Here is a 27,314-nt window from a genome sequence, read left to right on the forward strand (position 1 = left end):
TGATTCAAACCTTTTATTTATTCAGCACTTATTGGTTCAGATTCTGTCAAACGGCCCCTAAATGCAATAGATTTCAAAGTTTTACCACTTTAAAAATTATAAACCATTAAAGTTTTAAAGTTCATTAGTATTAAAGGAAAATAATATCACAATTAATTCACAATATATGGATATTTCATAAATTAATACAAAGAAACACCGATCTCGTTCACCTTGTTCTTTACTGTTAGTATATATATGAGCCATTGTTTGTCTACATAAAGCACAATATATATCAAAAAATTACATCTAGTCCTTCAAATCAAAGAAAAATGAAGTTTTCAGTTGCAATTTTTGTGTTTTGCAACCTTTTGATTATCATGGCAGCTACACTTACAGGTATGTAACTAAATTAAGTCTCTATAAATCAGGGGCGGACCTAGAGTGATAGAAGGGGTAACCTCCGTTGCCCCTTGACGCTCCGATAACGCTCCGATGGTCGTGTAAATTTTAGAAAAATTTGACGTTTTTTCGATTTTGTTACCCTTTTCTATTGAAACGTTACCCCTATGCAGATTTTGTAGATCCGTCACTGCTATAAATGTAATTTTTGCGTGTATATATAATCTGATGTGTATGTATGTATGTATGTTATAGTTGCAGAAGAAGAAGAAAAGAGTGTGAATGCAATGTGCTATTTCTTGAAGTGGACAGGGGCATGCCTGGAAAGCAAATGCTCAGATGCATGCATCCGAAGCGGATATTCTGACGGGATTTGCAGACATGACATGAAAAATACTTACCAACCTGATGCATGCTATTGTATAGGACCTTGTTAATGAAAACAACATAGTTTTAATAATCAACTTTATTTAAATTATTAAATATTATTATTCTTTATTGTTGTTTTTTTTAGCGGCCAACAGAATCAATCTCGAGCACTTTTGGGGCACTCACTGGACAAACGGAGTACTCCAAGAGTAACCCGAGTCCACCACCAATTCCGGTGAAAACCCGGTAACCCATTCGCCCGTAGGCACGACAGTGAAATTACCGGTAAAACCCGTTTGGCTCAAGGATCCAACTCAGGTTTCCCTGGGTCTCCTATCATTGCCCATCAGTGCCTCACTCTGCACCGAATGGGAGTCAAACCTGCATCTCTTAAGAGAAATGCAAGTCCTCCATCACTTAATGTAAAAATATACACACTTCTAAGTTTGTAACTGACTCCAAAACTGATACCGGAGACAAGTAAATCAAGAAGTTTATAACTGAATATAGATAGGTTTTGTTTTAGTGCTCGTGACATCTTTTGCTAATAAAAAACATTATATTATAATTAATATAATAGGTTAAAACCTCATGTATTACACGGGTTGAATAAATTTAATTTTATATATTAAATAATAAAAAAGTTATATCTTTATTAACCTCGTATATTGTACGGGTTAAATAAATGTAATTTTATATATCAAATAATAAAAAAAGTTATATCTTTAAAAAACATGTGTATTACACAGATTAAATAAATGTAATTTTGTATACTAAATACTAAAAACGACGTATCTTTAAAAACCCGTGTATAATCGGGTTGAATAAATCTACCAAATAATAACAAAATTACATCCTTAAAAACCCTGTATGTTACACGTGTTGAATAGATCTAAAAAAGAGTTGTATCTTTAAAAACCATGTGTATTACACAGACTAAATAAATGTAATTTGGTATATGAAATACTAAAAACGTCGTATCTTTAAAAAACTCCATGTATTACACGTGTTGAATAAATCTAATTAAATGTAATTTTGTATATTAAATACTAAAAACGGCGTATCTTTAAAAAACTTCATGTATTACACGTGTTGAATAAATCTAATTTTACATAGCAAATGATAAAACTTATATTTTTAAAAACTTCGTGTGTTACACGAGTTATATAAATGTAACTTTGAATAGTAAATAATAAAAAAAAAATATTTTTAAAAACCTCACATATTACACGAGTTGAATAAATATAATTTTGTATACCAAATAATTAAAAAAGTTATATTTTTAATAAATTAGGATAACATATAATATTAATTTATTATTTATATTTTTAATATAAGATAAATAGGAAAGAGAGGTATTTGTTTTAAAAATATATTAAATTAATAATTTATATTTGAGGATAATATTTTGTTAAAGTATGATAAGATTTAATATTAATTTATAATTTATTTACTTAATATAAGATAAGTATAGATTTTAGGATACCTTAATGAATGACACGTGTCCAAAAGTTTGTTTCTTTTATTATAGTAGACTAGCGGTAAGACCCGTGGGCAAACACGGGTGGTTTATTAGAAAACCATGCATAACACATATTAATGAACATATAAATACGTGTATAGATATTGTACCAAAACGTGTTATCTATTATAGCTAAACGACAACTATAAACATAGATTATCGGTTAATATATCAGTTACATACAGTTTAACTGTTTACCCAAAAAGACAATATAAACTGTTTATAGACATAGGTACTTAATTGAAACACCCATAACTTTAAACTCTTTTTTATACACAAACGGAAAGGGGTCCCGGATTTTTCATTATTAAACTTGTAAAAAAAAACGCACGTCATTTGAGATAACCATTAAATAGATTATCACCGTTTAAAAACGACCATAAGGCTACACGGTATGGGGTCCGTCTCCACACCGTCCTGCATCGGCGACGCCCTCAACACCGTGCCGCCCCCCCCCCCACCACGACGCGGCTTCTCCGTCTCTTTGTCGCCGTTTGAGACGGTCCAAAAGTGGGGCCAGCATTTATGAATTTGACCGTTAATTAAAAAAAAAAAAAATTCCAATTTTTGAATAAAAACAAACAGTCATAATTTAAAAATATATATATTTACCTTCCATTTTCACTTTCAATCACAAAATTAACCCCAAAATTTCATCTCTCTCTCACATAATTTTTATAAACCTTCTTCCACTATTTTATAAACCTTCTTCCACTATAAACCTTTTTACACTCTTTCATGGATCCGTTCAACAACCCGGACAACCCGAACACTCCGAACAACCCGAATAATCCCAACAATCCGACCCAACCTAATGTTTTCTCGGTTCCGGGATATTATCCGACGCTAGAACCGAACCAATTCTCGCAATATTCGTCGAATGCGTTTGCTTCATTCCAACACTCACCAAACCAATTCGCTCAAATCTCCCAAAATCAAGCCCTTCAACAAATGATGATGCGGGGTGCTTGGAACTTCCCACCCGTTCAACCTCAACCGATCCCCACACCACCCGTTCAACCTCAACCGATCCCGACTCAATCCGAACCCGAAGACGATGTGGAGATTGTTCCCGAAACCCAACTGCCTAAAGGGAAAGGAAAACGAAACAAAGGCAAGCAAGTGGTGGGTGATCAACCGTCGAAACCGAAGGCGACTAAGTGGACACCAATCGAAGAAGAAGCCTTAGCCAAGGCTTTCATTGGCACTTCTGACAACCCGACAAAAGGTTCGTATTTTTTTTAAAGTTTACATTTTTTAAAGTTTAAAGTTTAAATTTTTTAAAGTTTAAAGTTTTAAAAAACCAACAGTTTGTTCTTTTTTAAAGTTTTTTTTTTGTTAACAGTTGGTTTTTTAGTTTATTAGTTTTAAAGTTCTAATTTTTTTTTGTTAACAGTAGGTTTTTTAGTTTATTAGTTTTAAAGTTTAATTTTTTTTGTTTATTATTATGTTAACACTTTATATATTTTGTTTGTTTTTTATAGGTAATAACCAATCGGGTGAGGGGTTTTGGTCCAAGGTATTGGCCAAGTTTCTCGTCTTTATGGACCAAGGCCCGTATCGAGATGTCGACTCGGTCTCCTCAAAGTGACGGAAAATGAACTCGTCCATCAATAGGTTTTGCGAGGAATATAATAAATTATATACAAGTGACCGTCGTAGCGGGTGGAACGACGAGGATGTGTTCAAAAAAGCGTTGGACAAGTATAAGGAAAAGAATGGTAATACCAACTTTCCTCACGTTCGCGCGTGGATGGTTGTAAAAGACGAACCAAAATGGAGGCCTATTCCCAACGAGGTGGTGATGGCGAAACGCCAAAAAACATCGGAAACGGGTAGTTTTAGCGCCGGTGGATCGGACGCGAGGTGTCACATAAACTTAAATGATGACGCCGACTTTGACGAAGAGGAGTACAATGTACATGAACCGGAGCGTCCACCGGGCCGAGACAAATCAAAGAAGGAGCGGGCCAAGGGGAAAGAAAAGGAAAAGGTGGACCCGAACATGGTTGAGTTTATGAAACACTTAAAAATGTACAACGACGTCTCGGCCCAAAAGACGAAGGCGAAGGAGCGGGCCGTCGAAGAAAAAAGTCGTGTATCGGAAGAAAAGTTACGCGAGAAGGTCCGATTGGCGAATGAGAAAATCCGAATTTCCGATGAAAAAATTCGGCTCAAGGAATGGGAAATAATATCGATGAATGTCGAGGACGAACCCGAGCCGAAACGTTCGATGTTGAAAAAATTACAACACGACATCATGAAAAAACATCAAATTATTTAACTCTATTTTTATTTTTATTAAGTCTTTGGTTTTTTTTTTTAAGTTTATGTTTTTTTTTATGTTTATGTAATGTGGGTTTCATATTAATGAAAATATTTTGTTAGTATATTTGTTAAATGTTAAAAAAAAATAGAAGACTAAAAAAAATAAAAAAACATAAAAAGTGGTGAAGGACTATGACTAGGACCATCTTACCATGCCCTCTAGTTTTGAAGGATGGACCATCTTTGGGAGGAATATGACGTGACGCCTACGTGGCGGATCATCCTCCAAAGATGGTCCATCACCATACCTTGTAGTCTATACCTGTTCAGCAAGTTTTGATCAAACGCCTTTTTATATATACAAGTAAACACATTTTACCCCTACAACCTATGTGGTATTGGGTCTTCACAATATCATATATAAAATGTTCTTCTTAGATCCGATCCGAGACTTGTATCATAAGCTTCACTTCGGCCATGTGATAGGAGTAAAACCCCGAATCACCGGTTCAAATCAAACGGTAAAATGAAAGATAGTTCTACGACTCGTTTGATACAGATTCACCACCAAACGAAACGGTAGGGCTGCGATGTCCAACCGAAGATACAGATACACCACTCCGGCTAAGATATCGTGTCTAAGTTCACCACTCAACGCGCCACGGTTGAGCTAGCATAGACGAATTAATTAACCCACAAACATGAGATAATTAACACAAGAAATTTCATCATCAACAAAAACTGTTTTTCATTACTGTCGAATACATACTTAAAGGAAAGAAACACACAAAAAAAACTAACCACTAACTATGTCCTATTCTTAAGGGGAAATGGGAATTCAAAGTACTAGTCACAATGCAAAGAGTACAACTATGTAAAGGATGCAAATTAAACTAAAAAAATAGGATTAACATGAGAACGTGGTATGGATTGCCATGTCTTGAAAAGATGACAGAGTTAGGTTGAGCCATGCATGCTCCATTCGGGCCGGGTTGCGGGTCTACGGACTTGGATTTTTTTTTGCACTCCAACCGGATCCGTTATGGATTGGCTATCATTCTCTTCGTCTTTGAGAAAGTTTGTCCTCAAACTTGGAAAAGAATCATCAGGCGGCGGCTCAGGAGGTATTTCCGGTGGATATCCAATGGCGTATAGTTTAAAACAGGTTTGGGCCTTGTATGGGTACCATAACGTATGGTGCATAGCATGAAATAATATCCTGTGGTGTACTTCTTGCTTTGGTGGTGGTTCAGGAGGAATTTCCGGTGTATACACATGCTTGTTTACAATGGTGCATCTTGTATAGATAGTAATTTCCATTTGTAAAGTTTCTGCCAGAGCCGGCATGTTACTAAGGTTTCGTGGTACCACCAAACTTTCAGTTTCATCCAGTCCAATCGTTTCCTGTTCGTTTTCATGATCACCAAGATTTTTGACTCTTGAATCTTCTTTATGATAGTAGTCTTCCAATAGCAGCCCTTCAATCTGTTGTCGAACTTTAGCAGGTTCTTGGTGGTTGCCCTTAAAAGCGGGTGTATTAGGAAAAAACGGATTCCGAGATTAAGTTGATATTATGTTGGATATCTCGTATCGGAGGTAAGCGAAGGGGTATCTCAGGTGGAAGCAGGGGCCTAACTAGCAGGTGTTGTTCGGTTGATGACGGTTTTTCTTCTTCATCTAACCCTATCGGAATAAGCTCTTTAATTGGTGCACATTCAGGCAAGTCGGACTTTATGAGAGTACTCAAAGGAGCGGGTGGGTTACTGGCTATTTGGGTAGAGTGTATTGGGGTGAGGATTATTTTTTTGTGATCCCACTTAAAAGAGTACGTGTTTTTGTAACCGTCATGTGTTACTCTTCTATCAAATAACCAAGGCCTGCCTAACAACACATGGCACGCATCCATGGGCAATACGTCGCACCAAAGTTCATCTACATAGGTTTTACCAATACTGAAAGTTAGTAAGATTCGGTCAGATACAAGAATACCTCTTCCTTGATTAAGCCATTTGATGATATAAGGTGTCGGGTGCGGTACTGTTGTGACCTTGAGTTTAGAGACCAAAGTTTGAGATGCTATATTCGTACAACTGCCTCCGTCAATTATGAGTGAGCAGACTTTGTTTTTGATAGTGCACCTTGTTTCAAAGACAGCTTCCCTTTGTAGATTCTCTTCAATGGCTTGCCTTCCATCAAGAGTCCTTCTGATGACTAAACATCCTCCTCGGTATACCAATCCTTGTTGGTTCTCATTTGCCATTAAGATAAAATTGAAAAGCTTTTTTTTTTTTTTTGGAGGATTTTTTTTTGTTGGTTTGCAAGAAAGTAAACCGAAATAGAGTCGACGATGAAATCGTTCGGCTCTGATACCAAATGATAGGAGTAAAACCCCGAATCACCGGTTCAAATCAAACGGTAAAATGAAAGATAGTTCTACGACTCGTTTGGATACAGATTCACCACCAAACGAAACGGTAGGGCTGCGATGTCCAACCGAAGATACAGATACACCACTCCGGCTAAAATATCGTGTCTAAGTTCACCACCCAACGCGCCACGGTTGAGCTAGCATAGACGAATTAATTAACCCACAAACATGAGATAATTAACACAAGAAATTTCATCATCAACAAAAACTGTTTTTCATTACTGTCGAATACATACTTAAAGGAAAGAAACACACAAAAAAAACTAACCACTAACTATGTCCTATTCTTAAGGGGAAATGGGAATTCAAAGTACTAGTCACAATGCAAAGAGTACAACTATGTAAAGGATGCAAATTAAACTAAAAAAATAGGATTAACATGAGAACGTGGTATGGATTGCCATGTCTTGAAAAGATGACAGAGTTAGGTTGAGCCATGCATGCTCCATTCGGGCCGGGTTGCGGGTCTACGGACTTGGATTTTTTTTTTGCACTTCAACCGGATCCGTTATGGATTGGCTATCACCATGCCTTGCCTATTCATGATTATACAATGTAAGGGTTAGTATAATCATGTATATACATATATTAATACTGAAAGTAAATCAACATCTTTTGAAAATAATTAACCGGTGGAACACAGAGGCAAAACGACATCACAATCCATACTGGCGTAGGCTATGTTAGACTCGGCGTATCCTACGCTGAGTCCTGCGCAAGCCTAGACAAGTACCTGTTTAGAAATCTTTTGACCCGTTACTTCATTTTACCAAAACTTTTGCTTGTTATAACTCATTCTAGACGTGCAAGGGAGTATATAACATTTTCAATCCATGGTACTCATAAAACCCCACCCCTTTCAGTTTCAAAATAACAATTGAATTTGTAACCCTTTAAGTAGCACAATATTTCCAAACCATTCAATATACTTGGATTGGTAATCCTGCAAATTGATATAGAATCATGTTCGTGAATATATATATATAATTCTCATAGAGCTACTTACCTTAGTAAACTTCAATCCATTTGTATAAACCAACCTTTAAAAGAATATTATCTCCTGATGATATTTAAGATCTCAATGTCTCCTTAATTAACCTTTAATATTCCAGCAATACTTAACTTCAAACAAGAATTTAGTATAGAGAAAAATGCTCGGATAGTCCATGTGGTTTCGTCTTTTTTCACCTTTAGTCCCTAACTTTCTAAAATTACCTCAATAGTCCCCAACTTTTCATTTTTTGTTCCCGGATAGTCCGTGGGTCTAACTTCAGTTTGTTTTCTCTGTTAAGTGGGTGTGAAATGACCAACTTACCCTTTCCTTAAAAAGGACAAACCACAGGGACTAGATCAGAAACATTATCATCATTCACCATTAAAACCCTTCTTCCTCTTCTCTGTGTTTTCTCCGGCGAACAAGACGCACTTCACCTCACCCTATTTCACCTCCGATTATGAAGGAATTCGATATCAGATGACTTACTCGGATTGTATTGCGGAAGCGGATCGAGTAGAGTTTATTTCACCGGTTCGAAGATGATCGCCAATGGGAAAATCTTCTTGAATCACAATCTAACTTTCTCTTGTTTGCACACTCTTCACTGCCCTTCGGATTGTATTATGTGAACCGTCAAATTCACACACACGTACTTCTAATCACATTGCCTTGTTTTATAGGTCTTTTGTGACAGTTTCTTAACCGTCACAAAAAACTGCCTAAGTGCCAATTATTGATCAGTTTTGTGGGCGGATCGGACCTGGGTCGGATCCGGGTCAATTAATTCCAACATCTCCCACTCGCACGCAAAACAACTATGATATATTTAGTACACAAAAGAGCTATGATGTATTCAGTATACATTGGCAGCTAGCAAACATCTCATACTTGAAAAATAGACCGTGCGACCGGCATACTTTATAGAGTTCACATACTACACAACTGTTAGGATGTGCAGTATCTCTAATAGTCAATAGGAGTAGATTCAGTATGCAATATCCTAGATTAGTTATCATATTATGGTTTCTCATGATCTCTCTATATATAATATATATATATATAAAATGACTTGTATTCACAATTACCTTGTCACATAGACTTATCACTTAGACGTAAGATAACTGGTCGACCGGTGAATACAAATGTAATATGAACTAGAAATAATCTTCCCTTCTTCTTCTTCAACTCATTAGCACTTAATGCAACTTGCTTTTCTAAGGACATCTCGCCAGGTTGAATCACACATAACCATTTGAAAAATGCCTTAAGATAGCAATCGTCAAATTAAGGCTAGTGAAAGGAGAAAAGGTAATAAGGATATTAATAATGAGATCATTCTCATATCTAGGGACTCACATATCACAGAAGCGGAGATCGTTTCTTCTGTTCCATTTATTGGTCGTCTTATACACATGTGGTATGATTCACATGCTGCAACATGTTTCCTATTCTTGGATGTATGTCTAAAATTAATGTTGCACGGATGATAGTTCAAACACACTCATATTTGAACTTGAGTTCACACATCTACTCAAAATAATTTATCTCACAAGAACTCACATCCGGATACTCAAGACAGATAATGTCATAATTTAGTATTTCACATGTTACTTAATATAATAAATTTTAAACTTGAATTATCACTCAGATAATATGTTTAAAATTGTATACGATCACCCATGTGAGTAGGCTGATCTTAGATCTGTCCGACATACTTTTCAAATCACACATCATACATATGCACGCAGAATTTAACAAACGTATTATTTTGGATATTAATATAAGCATACTGGTAGTAATACAGTACAATAGAAAATGCACGTGTTTATAATCTACGCAATCCCAAAGATCTGACATGTTTTATAAATACGTCTCGTGGTATGGGTTTTGTCAAAGGATCTGCAACCATATCATTCGTAGATATGTACTGAATGCTGACTTCTTTTCTTGCAACCATGTCTTTGACATAATTATACTTGATGTCTATGTGTTTGGTTTTACAATGGAATTTCGGGTCCTTTGTATATGCTATAGCAGCTTCGCTATCAGACTTTATCAACATTTTGTTGACAGGATTAGCAATTACTCCCAAGCTATTTAAAAAACGATTAAGCCACACGGCTTCTTGTACTGCCCCTGTATATGCGACAAATTCAGCTTCCATTGTGGATAAGGCTACACATGATTGTTTCTTGCTTCCCCAAGATATAGCACCTTTGTTCAGCAAGAAAACAAATCCGGATGTAGATTTTCTTTCATCTAGATCTCTTCCCCAATCAGCATCAGCATAACCTTTTATTTGCAGATCATTTCCATCATAGCACAATGAGTAATCAGCGGTGCCTTTTAGATACCTTAGTATCCTTTTGACAGCTTTCCAATGCATGGGTCCAGGATTAGATTGATACCTGCTTACCATGCCTACTGCAAAACATATATCCGGTCTTGTGCACATCATAGCGTACATAAGACTTCCAATTGCACTTGAATAAGGGACATTTTTCATTTGCTCTTTTTCTTGTGGGGTCTTAGGACACATTCTTTTGCTCAATTTATCACTATTCGTCATCGGAGTATCAACGGGTTTGCATTTTTGCATATTGAAGCGTTCAAGAATTTTGTTAATATACGGCTCTTGAGAAAGGTATACCAACTTCTTTGAACGGTCTCTTGAAATCTTAACTCCAAGAATGTATGCAGCTTCACCCATATCTTTCATTTCGAAGTTAGATGATAACCATCTTTTAACTTCAATGATATACTCCTTGTCATTTCCAGCTATTAAGATATCATCAACGTATAATGATAAGATGACAAGTTTTTCTTTAAACCTTTTTGTATATACACAATGATCCTCATTAATCATGTTGAACCCATTTGACATGATAACATTATGAAAATGTATATACCATTGTCTCGAAGACTGCTTAAGGCCATAGATTGATTTCAATAATCTACAAACTTTATTTTCTTGACCATCTTTTATAAAACCTATAGGTTGTTGCATATAGATTTCTTCATCTAATTCTCCGTTGAGAAAAGCTGTCTTTACATCCATTTGATGTAACTCGAGATTCATACAGGCCACAATAGCTAAGATTAGACGAATTGATGTAAATCTTACAACGGGAGAAAATGTCTCTTCATAGTCAATTCCTTCCAGTTGGTTGTAGCCTTTTGCTACTAGTCGAGCTTTGTATCTTTCGATACTCCCATCAGCTTTACGCTTTATTTTGAGAACCCACTTATTTCCAATGGCTTTACGTCCTTTAGGAAGATCAACTAGTTCCCAGACATGATTTTCTTTCATAGAAGCCATTTCGTCGTCCATTGCTTTGACCCATTTGTCTTTTGCAGGACATGCTAGAGCTTCAGTTACATTTTTAGGTTCATCTTCTTCTTGTCGAACCATGAAAGCATAACCGTCATCTATATCAAAACGACGGGGAGGGTTACACTGACGACTACTACGTCGCGCTGCAACATGATCTTGGTTCCTCAAATTGCTCCCATTTGCAACTGAGTTAGGTTCATTTGTGACAATTTGAGGAGCATGTTCTTGATGTCTTCCATTACTCCCACTTGGATCGAGATTACTCTCATTCGCTATAGAGTGAGGAATTGCATCTGTCATAACAGTATCGTCTTCTTCATTCCTCATATTTCTCCCACTCGAATGAGAAAATTCGAATGAGTCATCTAAAATTTCAAATAGAGATAAATCTCTATCTATATCCCCGTGTCTTGGAAACTCATTTTCCAAGAATTGATAATCTCGAGATTCAAATTCAGTGATACTCCCACTATTGTTTTCACCCAAGAAAACATAACCTTTTGACGGCTCAGAGTATCCGATGAAAATACATTTTTTTCCTCGTGGACCTAACTTGCCATATTGAGGTGAGAAATCAAATATATAAGCTGCACAACCCCAAGATTTCAGGTCGTTTAAGTCTGGTGGTTGACCTGTCCATAACTCATATGGCGTAGTAGTAACGGATTTGGATGGAACTCGGTTAAGTATATATGTGGCAGTTAGTAAAGCATCTCCCCAAAAATTAATGGGCAGATTTGCCTGTGCCATCATTGATCTAACCATTTCAAGAAGCGTTCTATTCCTCCTTTCCGCAACACCATTTTGTTGTGGGGTTGGAGGAGTAGTAAGCTGACGTTTAATTCCTTTAGCATTACACAATGCCTTAAACTGGTCAGAAAGATATTCGCGGCCTCGATCTGTTCGTAAGGCTTTAATTCTTCTGTCTAGTTGATTCTCTACCAAATTCATGTAATTTTGGAAACAATCTAATGCTTCTGATTTATGAGAGATCAAGTAGACATAACCATAACGCGAATAATCGTCAATAAATGTAATGAAATAATATGCTCCATGCCTCGCTCTAATATTCATTGGACCACATATGTCGGAATGAATTAGTTGTAACGGATATTCTGCTCTAGTACCCTTTCCAAAAGGCTTTCTGGCCATTTTGCCAGCTAGACAGAACTCACATGTGGGCAAATCAACTTTTGGAATATCAGCTAATAATCCATCTTTGGCTAATCTATTCATTCTTTGCTGGCCAATATGACCAAGTCTAGTATGCCATAATTTTGTATCATCTTCCAGATTATTAGAAGATGCAACTAAAGAAGCACTTACATTACGACTTAGATAATCAACATCCATTACAATAAAACCATTTAGTACATAACCATTACCATAAGACGTCTTGTCTAAAGACAATTCAACAACATTACCATGAAAGTGCCAGTCATAACCTAGTTTTAATAATGCTAAAACAGAAATCAAGTTTCGTCGAATTTGAGGAGCATATAATACATCATGTAGGATTAAGGTATGTCCTTCGCGCATGACTAACTTGCACGATCCAATGCCTTCAACTTCAACTCTTGAGTTATTTCCTACATATATCCACATTGCCCCTTGCGGAACTCGGCGAAAATTTACGAAGGTGTTTCTGTCTTTTGAGATGTGGTCTGTGGCTCCTGAGTCTACAACCCACAAAGGATCAGATTCAACTAAAAAAACAGAACTAGCAACGCAAAGTTGACTAACATAAGCATTATATACCTTTTTCTGATCGGTACAGTCACGAGCAAAGTGCCCTTTGTTGTTACAGTTGTAGCATTTCACTTTTGCCATGTTCAATTTCTTCTTAAAGGGACGCTTTCCCTTGTCTTGTGTGTTGTTTATTGCCTTCTTTCCGACTCGAAACCCTTTCCGTTTGTTATGACGAAAGTGTTTCTTCAGCAAGTGACTTACTAGCCTCAAGCCGATCTTCTTCAAGTTCCAAATGACGTGCACAGTCTTCAAAAGTCAGAATGGTTTCGTTATGGGTGAGGTTCATTTTCATGATTTCTCAACTTTGAGGCAAGGAACGAATCACCTCCTGAACCTGTTGTTCATCAGTAAGGATGTGTCCAGCATTTTTCAGATCACTTATCATGTTTGACATCTCCCTGAGATGCTTTTTCATAGTATGATCAGGTTTCTTTATGTATTGGTCAAACTTGATAGTCAACGATCTCAGTTTAGTAATTGAGGTTGCGCCAAACTTATTGGCTAAAGCAGACCACATGTCTTTTGCGAGATCGTACTTGCTGAAATCACGCATTATGTCATCATCCATACTGCTCAACAGAGTGATGCGAGCAAGGGTGTTTTTCCTTTTCCAAGTGTTGTACAGTTCACGGTCTCGTTTATGTTGAGCCGTGTTTCCTTCCGGGGGTTCCTCCAAAATGTCAGTAAGAACCTCATGAGCCTCTTGCTCTTCCAAGACATACTGGATTTTCATGCTCCAGATTTCATAGTTATCCCCATTGAGTTTGATTCCCTTATTCATTTCAGCAACAATGTTCTTTGATGCAGAAGCCATGTTTGAACACAAAGTTCTATAGCAGACATATATGCAAGATTATATTAATATCCATTCATACATATGTTTAACTTTGCTAGATGATAAAATAAGATTAAACCAATCATGCAAAGTACAGTAATTAAAAAAAAACAAAGAAATAATTATGTGAAAAATGCTCTATTTCTTTGCAACACATAATAATGACACCATTATTAAAATATGTTTAGCAAATACCTTATTTAAATAAACTGCAATAAGTGACTTACAGTTATGGTTTCAATTAAAAATGATTGCACCCCCAAAGTAAGAGTTCCAGTGGTTTCGTGAAAGCCATAAAAAAAATTAGTGGATAATTTCAAAATTTAAAGGATAAGGATTGTTTGAACAACTATCCATGTTAATCGAACAAATTTTCAAATTTACATGGACTTGCAAAGTCACAAAAAAACTGATTTACAGTATTACCCATTATATCAGAATTCAAATTCTGTGATATGCAATTTATTAAGTGAAAACCAACGAAACCATGGATTGCACACAAGTTTTAATATATACCAGGAAATAAACTTCATTGGCTCTGATACCAATGAAGGAATTCGATATCAGATGACTTACTCGGATTGTATTGCGGAAGCGGATCGAGTAGAGTTTATTTCACCGGTTCGAAGATGATCACCAATGGGAAAATCTTCTTGAATCACAATCTAAATTTCTCTTGTTTGCACACTCTTCACTGCCCTTCGGATTGTATTATGTGAACCGTCAAATTCACACACACGTACTTCTAATCACATTGCCTTGTTTTATAGGTCTTTTGTGACAGTTTCTTAACCGTCACAAAAAACTGCCTAAGTGCCAATTATTGATCAGTTTTGTGGGCGGATCGGACCTGGGTCGGATCCGGGTCAATTAATTCCAACATGATTACCCCATCATTAATCACCGCCGGCGACCACCTCTCCACTGTCAAACCTCCGATCGATCACCACCATGGTAACTCCGATGAGCGACGGGAGCGGGGCGGCAGCCGCATCGGACGGAACAGAGTAATCACCCTCAGGTAACATTCTTCTTGCTCCAAAAACACCCAAATCCTGTTGCCGAATGGGATGACTGTATTAGTGGAGATACCTGAAGGAACCGACTTCATAACTATTAGAGAGCTTGCTAACAAAGCAAAAGAGCAACATGATATTGATAGAGCAGCAATACAAGCATCTAACCCTAAGAAGAAAACTGTTAAATGGGATGCAGATTTGTGTTTTATCGATGATAACGATTATGTTTTTAGAAATTGCCTTAAGTTGACCAGACTAGAACTCAATAGAGTGTATTATCTTAGACTTGATGTGCGTCTCGTTTCCAGTTCATTCTGAAAATTTGCTTCATTCATGTGCTGAAATTTGTTTCTAAGTACTTCTTTTTGTAACAAGATGGGTCTCTGCCAACAACGATCTACGAGGTTTGTTAGAGTGATTATGTAATATATCGTGGTTTCATTACGGTGATGAAATTTATTGAACATGCGATTGGTGGTGATCGATTGGAGGTTTGACAGTGGAGAGGTGGTCGCCGGCGGTGATTAATGATGGGGTAATCGGAGGTGAAATAGGGTGAGGTGATGTGGGTCTTGTTCGCCGGAGAAAACACAGAGAAGAGGAAGAAGGGTTTTAATGGTGAAAGATGATAATGTTTCTGATCTAGTCCCTGTGGTTTGCCCTTTTTAAGGAAAGGGTAAATTGGTCATTTCACACCCATTTAACAGAGAAAACAAACTGAAGTTAGACCCAGGGACTATCCGGGAACAAAAAATGAAAAGTTGGGGACTATTGAGGTAATTTTAGAAAGTTAGGGACTAAAGGTGAAAAAAGGCGAAACCACAGGAACTATCCGAGCATTTTTCTCTTTAGTATATCTGTAAAGGATTCTTGTAATGCACAATCTTATATATAGAATTGTAGAATAAATTATAAAACACTTACCTTGTTTGCCCAAAGCTTCCACCTTGCGTTCCTTATTGGATTTTAGTTAATCTTCTAAATTCAAACTAGCCAATAAGAAGGAAACTAGGTAAAACACACATATTCAATCATGTTTACATAAGTGGTGTCAATTAAAAACTATGAATCTTTTGCTTTGTGTTTGACCCGTTTCAAAAGTTCATATTGTATACTACGTTCGTTTACCACACTTTTGGATTCACAATAACTAAATCATACATTTGTAAACATGTTTGGTCCATTGGAACCTATAACCCAAGTTCTACCTAAATTGAGAAATAATTTTTTATTATTTTTTTTAGATTCATTAGATGAACTTAACATTTTACACAGCATGTATAGCCTGTAGTATTTCACATTTTTGACCCACTTAACGGCCATGTTTTACCTTGTTCTAAAATTCTGTATAATCTACACTCCACAAGGTTTTCAAGCATATAAAGAACACCCAAAACGGACACTCGGCTGATTTTATATGATTTTTACAAAATAGCCTAAAATCAGTGTAAAAGCTGCGAAAATCCAGGTGTAGTTTCTTCTTCAGTTCGACCCAACCTTTTATATACACCCTTATTTCATGGCTCGAACACCAATTAAACACTTACATTATGTTAGAAACATCAAACTTAGTGATTATGAACCAAACTATATTTAAAATCCATTTAAGAGTCATCATGTCATGTGCTCACTACAACTTATACAAAAGCCCCAATTTCATCATGAACCCTAGATTATTAATTCATCTAAGACACACTGGGGACAATTAAATTGATGAATTCTTACCACATACAAATATGTTTCTGAACAAAAATAGCATAACAAATCATCCAATTTCTCATGTTATCATCAAACCACACATGTATATCCACATAAAAGAAAAAGGAGATGAACAAGAAGAATATGTACTTACAAAAAGAGATGATGATGCTAGAAATCAGATTATTATTTAGTTAACTAAAACTCATATTTTCACATTCACCCCTCTTTCTTGATCATTTACAAAACACTCCCTACTAAGTTTCTAAATAAGGTTTTTAATTAAAATCTTATATGCTAGAACAATATTGTTTTATTTATCATAGATAAAATCCATAGTTAGGAAGGTTTGCCAGTTTTTATTTAGAGTGAATTTCAAGGATTGTCCTTTATCTTTATATCCATTTTCAGGCGTTGTCCTTTATCTTTAAAATTGACGAGTTTTGTCCTTTATGTTTTCATATCATACACGTTTTGTCCTTTAGGCCTAACCCAGTTAGTTTTTTCAGTTAAATTTGGTCATATGCTTTGCACATGAGGGCATTTTTGTCAATTCAAAGGTAAGTTCAACGGCAGATCTACAGCTCAAAGCTTCTGCAACCTTTGAATGGACAAAAATACCCTCATGTGCAAAGCACATGACCATATTTAACTGAAAAAACTAACTGGGTTAGGCCTAAAGGACAAAACGTGTATGATATGAAAACATAAAGGACAAAACTCATCAATTTTAAACATAAAGGACAACGCCTGAAAATGGGTATAAAGATAAAGGACAATCCTTGAAATCCACTCTTTTATTTATGATGAAAATAGGGATGTTACAATTCTACCCCTCTTAAATAGGTTTCGTCCTCGAAACCAATTTACACATATTATAGAAGTTGAAACCCTACCCTATGGTCTTTTATTCTACTGTGATTATCTGATAGATATGAATCTTTTCACACACATTTGCTTGGCATCAATTTTATCCTTCAATCTGACCAATGGTTAGAGAATTAACTACTAGGATTGGAAATATTATCCATTGGTCTCATCTTCCTTATGAAATAAGTCACCCTATTCAAATTTTAGCATAACCTTTCACATTCCCCTTTGCACCTATTTCGTAATCCAAAATAGGTAATATAGTTCAAGTATTACAATGCGATTGCATCATAAAGACAAACTAGTAAAATTCCCATCTTCAATCTTGCAAATACTTCATTCACCCGGTCAATGAGTACATTAGCCACAACTCTTATTTAATCTAGTGGTTCATGTGGTCAAATTAAGCACCCAAAATGCTATGCTTGATTCATTTACTACTATTTACTTGGTCCTTTACAACTTATAATCAATATCAACATTTATTTGCATATAAAATTATTTAAAAAAAAAGTTAACTAATTTTTCTTTCCCTCACTTGAAAGGTTACTTTTAGCAAAGTTTCATTTATACATTTTCATCTCAAGTATTTACATACATATTATACACCAATACTTATAGTGAGTGTGTGATGTCATGTCGTCATTTAATCTACCAAGATTCAAATTCCAAAGCATAACTCTTATATAAAGAATTTCAAATAGCTATTAACCAAACATGTCAAAAGACCCATTTGGTTAGATCCTTTATTATCACTACAAGATCATAAAGGATAAAGACACTTACTTTGATCATGTGATTTTATTGATTTTGAGTCTGTAAGTTCCTTCTTTTCAAACTAACCATCAAGGTTGAAACACTTGTTACCTTCTTATAGCAATAATCTTCTCAATCAATATCAAGTTCCATTCATGATTCCAAATTAGCATAAACATCTTTGCGTCAAATAAAAACTATGATTTACCTTCATAGTCCAATTATTTGTTTCTTATTGCAATCAAAACCCCAAGGCTCACAAAACTTGCATCAAATTAATTAACATGTCACACTTCTCTATGACCTAACTTTGGGCAATTCATACATTATACGCAAATGTGACTGATAAACATACGTACCCTGGTTGCACATTTTATTGATGATTATAATTACATATATACCACCAATACTAAAGATGAGTTGCATACCTCGCGATTTGCTGGGGAATGCTCGTCGAATGTCACCCAACATGTGTTCGAGTGCCACTATATCATTATTTTGCATCCCAAAGAGTTTCCTGCATGCTCTTCTTCTATACACACATCATTCTTGATCATTATATACTATTAATCATTCCATCAGTGTTGTAATTCCACTTTGTATTATTTAAATCTATAATAAAAAAGATTAGCATCATTGTTATATCAACCTATTGTAGCCATAGGTTTCACGTACCAATTTTCAAATTTTAAGTATGAGGCACCCATCATAATTAACACCTCATCACAATCATAATTTCATGCTAAATGATTAAAATTTCAAATCATCTTGATATATGCTCATCCACATTAATTTATAAACATACCTATGTGTGTAACAAATCATAATTTGCACTTTTAACGACACGCACTATAGCTTCATAACTCCATCTACCATTTTCATTTTGATTTATACTATATTATCGAAAATTTGTCATTGTCCATTATTTAAAGCCCAAAATACCTTTAACCATTCACAACCTCCTTATTTGATCATACACATCCAGATTCATTTATTTAAAATTTACTAAAGAAACTTCAAATTTACTAAAAAAAATAAAAAATAAATAAATAAACCTTATAATTCATTATACATCTTTTAGGCTCCTTATATGGTTTATAGATCATTATATACTTTCAGGATAATGTAAAATGGTTTGATGATCATCATGGCTCCAATAAGCAAATCCAAGCCTAATATATCAATAGGGGTCAAACTAAATAAATATTTCTTCCTTTTAAGTCAATACTAATATAATTATCATTATTTTATGTCAGAAGACTTCTATACAATTTTAAAGAAGTCAAGACTTCTTACAGGACCCGGGGTCGTCCCGTGATAATATAACGGTCCAAACTATAACGCGTGAAACTTTCTAAAATCCCACCGCCGGTCCAAATTATAACGCGTTATAGCATCAAGCATTCCATTTTCGTTATTTTTATCACACCGTTATTTTTCTTTTTGTGAGTGGAATTGTTGGTTGGGGGGAAATTGTTGGGTGTGGTGGTGAGTGATAACCACCTCCACTAAAAAATGTTGTGAGTGATGGAAAAATGGTCGATGACATGGCGGAACTTGATTGGTGCTTGTGAGTGATAAATTATATCACTAGTGAACCACCCCCTCCTCCCCTTAATACCTTCGCTGTGGCTTAGGGCCTCTAAACATCTTTATGATCGACTTTAGCCATTTAACAACTTGTGGTTATTCAAATTATTGGTTACCTAAATTTATATTAAATAATTCATTTCAACTTACTTGTGTGGCTCGAAGTCTTCAAGTACCATACTTTCTTTCTTGAGACCACTATCACTATCAAAGCTTACCTAGCCTTTAGTCCACCATTTCGACTTTAACAGTATAATCAAATCAGTTTGTGAATATTCTATATAAATCATCCCGGATGATTGGTCGGTATATACAATCACATATTTTCAGCCCACACAAACCAAAGGGTTATTAATTACACAATGACCAAAACCATATGATGTTATCATGTTTCGATCCATCAGAACCCATCCACATAATACGATTACTTCAAGACCATACTTGTACTATGCATTTTAGATTTCATTCACGAAATGAAATCTCAACACCCCATACAAATACATTTGTGTTGTTATCAGATAATGTGTTTTAAGTTATGATTTCAGCTTAAATAACTTACACCTTCTGAGAGAAAGGAGACGGTCAAGAATATGATTAAGGGAAATGCTGCCTTACCTGTCGACACTAGTGATCATATTGGATGTTCTTCATCTGCTCACAAAGTTAAGGTATCTATACTCGCCACTTAATTAGTATATGTTATATAAACTGGTTTTTTTTGTGCATATATTCAACATTCCTTTAATTCACATGTATATGTTTACTTTTTCATCAAGGGGAAGAGAGCCGCCAACGTTCAGAAAAAGCTTAACCGTAGAAATAAGATTACAAAGACTGTAGAAAAACATTTTGGACATCTTCTCGAACCTGAGTTCTTTCATTTTGATCACAAAGGAGACTATAGGCTGGTATACCATTTTTTATAACAAACTAATGATTTATGTTTATTTGTCTGACTATTATTTTTTTCTACACAATATATGTAGTGTCTTCCCGTTGAAGTTGCCAGACGAGCAGGTCTTTCTGTTGATCTTCATCCTCTGAAAGTTCAAAACATGGTTGGAGTTGTGGAGGTTTATGATGTTAAGTCGGAGTTAAATGAATTGAAGCCACGTTATGTGTTGGACGGTTGGCGAAAGTTTATGACTGAGAATAACTTGAGGTTTAGTGATATGTTGCACTTCACATACGTGTCTTCGCAACAGAAGATCGTATTAAATCAAGTTACCTCAGTTTAACAACGACATTTAAGTATGTTCTGATATTAGATATTATAACTATGAATTTTTTGATGGTGATGTTGTATGTTTTTTTTAATTATTAACTTGATGTTTTGTTGCTATGTATGGCTAACATGATAAAAAACTGTTATTAGCACTTTATGTTTTATATATAGATGATATCATGCTTCTTTTTGCTAATAGTAACTGCAATTAGTAGAAACTTGGTTTATTAATCGCAAATGTGACATTCTTCTGCATTTATGGGTTTATGAATTCAGAATAATGGATGGATATATATGACTGTATTTGGCATGATGATGTTGTGTTTCATGTTGTAAAAACCAAGGAATTGTCAGATAATAGATTGGTTTGCCCGATTAGATTATGTGTTAAATTATAGTTCTTTAAGTCATTGTTTCGTTTTCTTGAATCTTATGTAATTTTGTAAAGAAGTACAATAACAAACAGTGGTTTGAACATCTGTTTGCCTTTTGGTCAATAGTTAATGGAAACCCATGTTAGGTTCAACAGTGTTTTGAAAAGGAAAACAGTGTGAGAAGACAGTAGATCTGATTAAGTTAAACATCTGTTCAAGCTTAAACAGATGTTTGGCCTTTTATATCAGAGGTTTGGACTTAAACAGTTGTTTGACCTTAAACAGATGTTTGGCCATAAACAGATGTTTCACCTTAAACAGATGTTTTGCCTTAAACAGATGTTTGGCCTTCTATATCAGATATTTGGACTTAAACAGATGTTTTACCTTAAACAGATGTTTGGCCATAAACAGATGTTTGGCCTTAAACCAAACATCTGTTTAAGGTCAACATCTGTTTGACTATTGGTCAACATCTGATTGACTTTTGGTCAACATCTGTTTGAATTTTGGTCAACATCTCATTTAGTATTCAATAGAACTTTGAATAACTCAACATCTGTTTAATTCGTTGTTTCGTTTTCTTGAATTCTATGTAATTTTGTAAAGTAGTACAAAAACAAACATTTTTACAAAATCCCAAATCATTCTATCATTTAAGTGCATTGAAGTAAAAGTGGAAATGATGTTATTTATGTGGTCCTGTTGTGCTTTTGTTTGACCTCTAATATGGGTTCATGATCTAATCTGGTGATTTGAATACATTGTTGTTGAATCGAATGAGATGCTTGATGTAATGTGGTCGTATTAATAACAAATAGTAATTAATATAACTAAGTTTCCCGAGCCCGGGAAGCAATCTGGGGTAATAACCTAGCTAAATAATATTTTATAAGGAGCAGTGGTTAGTTATAACAGTCCTGATGAACTTTCGTTAGAGTTTCACAAATCTACTCAATTGCTGAAGTTAAAAAAAGTTGTGCATATCGTGACAAAGATAAAGTCCTCTTAGTTTCATGTCATGATTGTTTGTGGTTGTACATTTGGTTCGTTGGTGGTATTAATTTTGCTTCTTAGACATGTTCTATATGTAGTTATGTCTATAAACAGGTTTCATTGTCAATGGGTGGGTGCTACTTTTTTTTGTGTATAGCACAATGGAAATACTCGTATGTATCTTATATATTAACTGATGATGCATGTCTATAGTTGTCTTTTAGCTATAATAGATAACACGTTTTGATATAATATCTATACGCATATGTATATGTTCTATCAATATGTGTTATGCATGGTTTTCTAAGAAACGACCCGTGTTTGCACACGGGTCTTACCGCTAGTACTATATAATAAAAGAAACCACTTTGGAGACACATGTCGCTTTATGTAACACCTCATAAAATCATACCCAATAAAATAAAGACACGTGTTATGCAAGATAAACGTGTCATGAGACCGGATCAAGTTAAAGGATGTATGGTAGGATTTAAAAGTGTCGACATGTTAATAAATACCTCTGAGCGACCTATTTATAAATCCCAAACCTTAAAATATTCCATAAACATTCAACATATTCAAATCCGGTTAATTTGATAATCTAAATTGGTATAAGAATTTGGTTTTATGATTCTTACGACAAGTCCCTTTAAAAGCATTCAACACAAGAATCCAAGGCAACATAAGTGCATGGCTAGGCATGCATGCCCTTTCAGAACTGATCATATGGTCCCACACTGTTGCAAAAGACCCAAGATTCGAATTATGAAAGATTGCATGGTCAAAGCTTGAAAGTTTACAAGTTTTTGTCTTCTGATGAAGTCTTGCGGGCCGCAAAGGTGAACCCTTACGGTCCGTAAGGGAGCGGAGCTGGGCGATGGTTTCTGAAAAGCGGTTACGGACCGCAAAGCCTAAGGCTTACGGTCCGTAAGACCTGTAACTGGGCAGAATTTTGGACAGATGTCTGTTTAGCAGGTTGCACCGCCTTATATGAGTGGTTTTCGAAAATCAGGGACCTTGCAACTGGTTTTTGGCATCATAGGGACACCTGGGAGCATCTCATGACAATGGTAGACTTGTTTGTCATAATCTTGGTGAATCAAATTCACTATATAAGAGGGCATTGTTGCAAACATGGGACTTGCTCATTTCATTTGCATTTTAAGCATTGCTCTAGAACTCTTGGGACTTCTAGCAGACTTCCATCAACTTTTAGATCATACTTAGGACTCTTGTAAGTGTCCTTAACCTTCCTTAATTCAGTTATGCTTAGTTAATTAGCTTAAAGTCAAACCGTCGTAATTAAGGTTTGACTTCGAGATTAATCATAATTTGTCCAGTCAAATCTCGAATTGAAAATACCTATTAGTTGGTAATCATGTGGGTAATAAACCCTTAAAAGGGTACTCTCTGATTCCCACTCTAAGTAGGTCAAATGTCGGGTCAAAGTTAATCTTAAAAAGTCAACAGAAAGTTAATTTTCAAATAATCACATAATTAACAATGTAGAAGCTATGAAACCTGTTTTATCATTAATATAACTTGGTAATTAATGTAAAAACATGTCTAAGCATGTTCAATCCGACAATTTTCAGTTTAAGTTCGGTTCGGAACCGAAAGTCGCATAATTTGACTTTCAGTTCTGACCCATTGTAGCATGATTTAGAAATGCCTTAGAGCTTTATTAGGACCAGGTTTCATGTTAGTATAACCCTCTGTGATTATACAACTTGGTTCATTAGGTTTCATGTTTCCGTTAAATGCTTAAATGTTGACTATTATGCCTTTTTCACCTTAAAACATGATTTTGGAAAAGTAAAAGAATAGAAACCTTTATTACTGATTTATAAACTTGTCCCTAAAATTTGACATCAGTTTGAGGTCTAGATTAGGAGTTATGCTCATTAGCGTAAATGAAAAGCTTTTTAGTAATTAAACGGCATAATTAGTATATAGCCTATCTAAACCCAATTTTAGATACCAAACTTTTTATCTACTGATGTAAAATAATATTTTGGGATGTTTGAGGATTTTTATTTATTTTTAGGCTGAGCATAACATAGAGTTACACCCATGATTCGGTAATTGCCGGTTTTGCCCTTTTGGCTTATAAATTGAGTTTTACAAATCATTTTGATACCAAACCTTTTGCTACTGATTTTATATGATAAATAAAGTATTCTAAGCTTTCTGGAATAATAAAAAATATCAGCTTTTCTTATAGAACCAGAAATAGCTTAAAATCGCATTTTTAAGCGTTTTTAACGCATAGTATGTATTAAAACTATTTTGAACATATAAGGTTTGATGTCTACTGATATTTTCAGTAAATTTTTATATATTTTAACAGTAAGCAAAAGTTTTAAACTCAGATTTCCAGTTTTGACTTTTTAAGCTTATGTGAAATTACCAAAATGCCCCTACGGTGCATAGTTTGGTTATAAATGATAAAATTCACATATATGTAATACCCTATTGTTATAACTTATTAAATTAAGTATTTTTACTGATTATATCAGGCCTGTAACTCATTTTGATATTTAAACTCTTTTATAACCTTTAAAATGACCAAAATGCCCCTACGGGGCATAGTTTGAGTTTAAAATCATTTTGGGCATAATAGAAGATATCTTACTGATGTCACAACATATTTAAGGCATATTAACTTAAGAAACTTGTATATAACTCTTATGGTTACCCGTTACGCATCTATCGCGTTCGGTTCGGCTTATGTAACTAGTTTGCATAAATTGACCGAAACGAGTCAAACCTTATCATTTTTGTCTCAAAATCCAGAATATGTTTAGTTTACCCATATTATACAAGTCTTCGAACTTGTCTGGTTTGAATCACATTCTTTTCTGGTCTTCGCTTCTTCATGCGTTTTAGACCGTATCTTTTTCTAAAACTAACTGGTCTAAGTTTAGACTTAATTAAATACCCGTTAGGAATCTAATAGGTTATTATAAACTTTCGTTCCAGAATAGGAGACCCGGTAAAAGCTATGTGCACTTGCTATTTGTGATTATTACTTGCAAAGGTAAATACTTTTAACTTATTTTCCCTACACGGGCTTGGGGTACGGTATATAAAATACCGCTTGAGATGGCCACGACCTTAGCACGCGGGTGTAGGCGTACACCCGCCAGTGCATTTATAAATAAAGAGATATAACCGCCGGTTTCGAGAATAACTCGTCGCGGGACTATGTCATGTGGTGTGTCTATTAATCTTTAACCCGGTGTCAACCCGGGCTACTGAACGTATAAGAAACATGTAATTTTTTTACAAGTTTATATATATAAATAATTATCCCAAGTTATAAAATCTTTTGTGCCATGTGCATTCAAATCAATTTCTTAAACATTTTCAAAATGAGTAAGTTAAATTGTATTTACCAATGTAAACTGACGTATTTTCCCAAAAAGGCTAAGTGCAGGTACTAATCGGAATAGGCTGGCCTCTCCTAGCATCAAATAAAAGTCTCGCAAGCTTAGATGCCTATAAAGTCTGTTGAACAAAGTTTCTTTTTTTTATTCGATCCGCCTGTGGATCTTTTTCAGCCATGTTGTGATACTTAATATTACACTTTTATTTGGTTGAAATAAATCTATCTTTTGCTTCCGCTGTGCATTTAAATTTGTGTTGTTTAACTATGATGATGTCAACTACGTCACGATACTCCCACCGGGCCCACCGGTAATACGTGGAAATATCCGGGTGTGACCGGTTGGTATCAGAGCCAACACTGAGTGAATTAAAGACTAGCCTTTTGTGTTTAATCTCAGTTACACGGTTTGCACATTCCTCGATTTTCGAGTCTAGACAAAGAACATAGGACAAATCTTGATTTTTTTATTTTTCTCTTTACATATTTTCCTTGTGTTATCTTTGTTTATATTGACAGGTTCAACATGCCGCCAAGAATGAGAAGAGGAAGAGGCAAGACCCCAATGACGGGTCATGATCATGACGCCGGACCCTCGCACCGGCGAACCCCATCCATAACAATGAGTACAAGTCCACAAGAACCTTGGAGGACTTACATAGAACCAGGGAGGCGATCCGTATCTCTAAGCTCATCACCATCTCACCACCACTCCTTTGGGCCTCAGTCTGAAAATGAGCCCCACGACTCGCATCCTTCTTTTATACCTCTCCAGCGGTCCAATTCGCACCATTCCTTTGGCGACCCCACTCCTGTCTTCCAGAGCCGGTTCAACCCGGCAAACTATATTGAAGAACCATTAGGTTTTAACCCACTAGGACCCGAAGACCACTTCTCGGGAGACCATGCCATGGACATGGAGGAGGACACGGATCCCGCCGAGCCTGCAACCGGGACCCCTAACCATCCCATCGAGATCTCTGATGGGTCATCTTTTCATGGATCACCTTACCGTGATCCAGATAGTTACCAGGCGAGATTCGCCCAGTATGAGTGGTATTTTACCCCCTCCGAGCACTCATCGCCTTACCAGCAGCAACAGCAGCAGGATCCTTCCGAGGATTCTGGTTTTGTCGCGGTTACTCCACCGCCACCGCCACCAGTACAGCAGCCGCCTATGGAGCCACCGAGGCGACGAAGATCAAACGCACGAATGTCCGTGCGAGGAGGAGTGCATATCAGCACCCCTCAACCATTAAGTGGCAGCCACTACCCGCCACTCCATGAAGAACCGCAGACGGGAGGACCTTCAAACCCCATCTCGGAAGTAGACTCTGCGCCTATCACGCCACTATTGGGTTTTGGTAACCCAATCCCTGCATACGCCGGTTCAGCGGCGTACAACCCATTTGAGCAGCCGGCCCACACCAACTACAACTATGCTGAGGTTGATCCATACCAAGCCGCGTGGGACTACAATGCTCTTCATCCTGAAGGGCCCTATGGTGGTTCTTG

The 27,314-nt window shown here is 35.9% G+C and overlaps 1 long non-coding RNA gene across 3 annotated transcripts; it reads right to left on the reverse strand.

Moving 5' to 3' along the window:
- Positions 1-12,604: 12,604 nt before the first annotated feature.
- LOC110868772 lies at positions 12,605-16,765 on the reverse strand. 3 transcript variants are annotated; one of them, XR_002552753.2, is made up of 4 exons: positions 16,628-16,765; positions 14,460-15,891; positions 13,058-13,878; positions 12,605-12,978 (listed from the first exon to the last, which is right to left on the reverse strand). It is a non-coding gene; the product is annotated as an uncharacterized LOC110868772 (long non-coding RNA). The 3 variants fall into 3 exon arrangements; XR_004862859.1 differs by having other exon boundaries at positions 14,460-14,975; positions 15,827-16,753; XR_002552752.2 differs by having other exon boundaries at positions 14,460-16,754.
- Positions 16,766-27,314: the final 10,549 nt, after the last annotated feature.

This window comes from Helianthus annuus, chromosome 7 (assembly GCF_002127325.2).
Source record: "Helianthus annuus cultivar XRQ/B chromosome 7, HanXRQr2.0-SUNRISE, whole genome shotgun sequence".
In the NCBI taxonomy this organism is placed as follows: domain Eukaryota; kingdom Viridiplantae; phylum Streptophyta; class Magnoliopsida; order Asterales; family Asteraceae; genus Helianthus; species Helianthus annuus.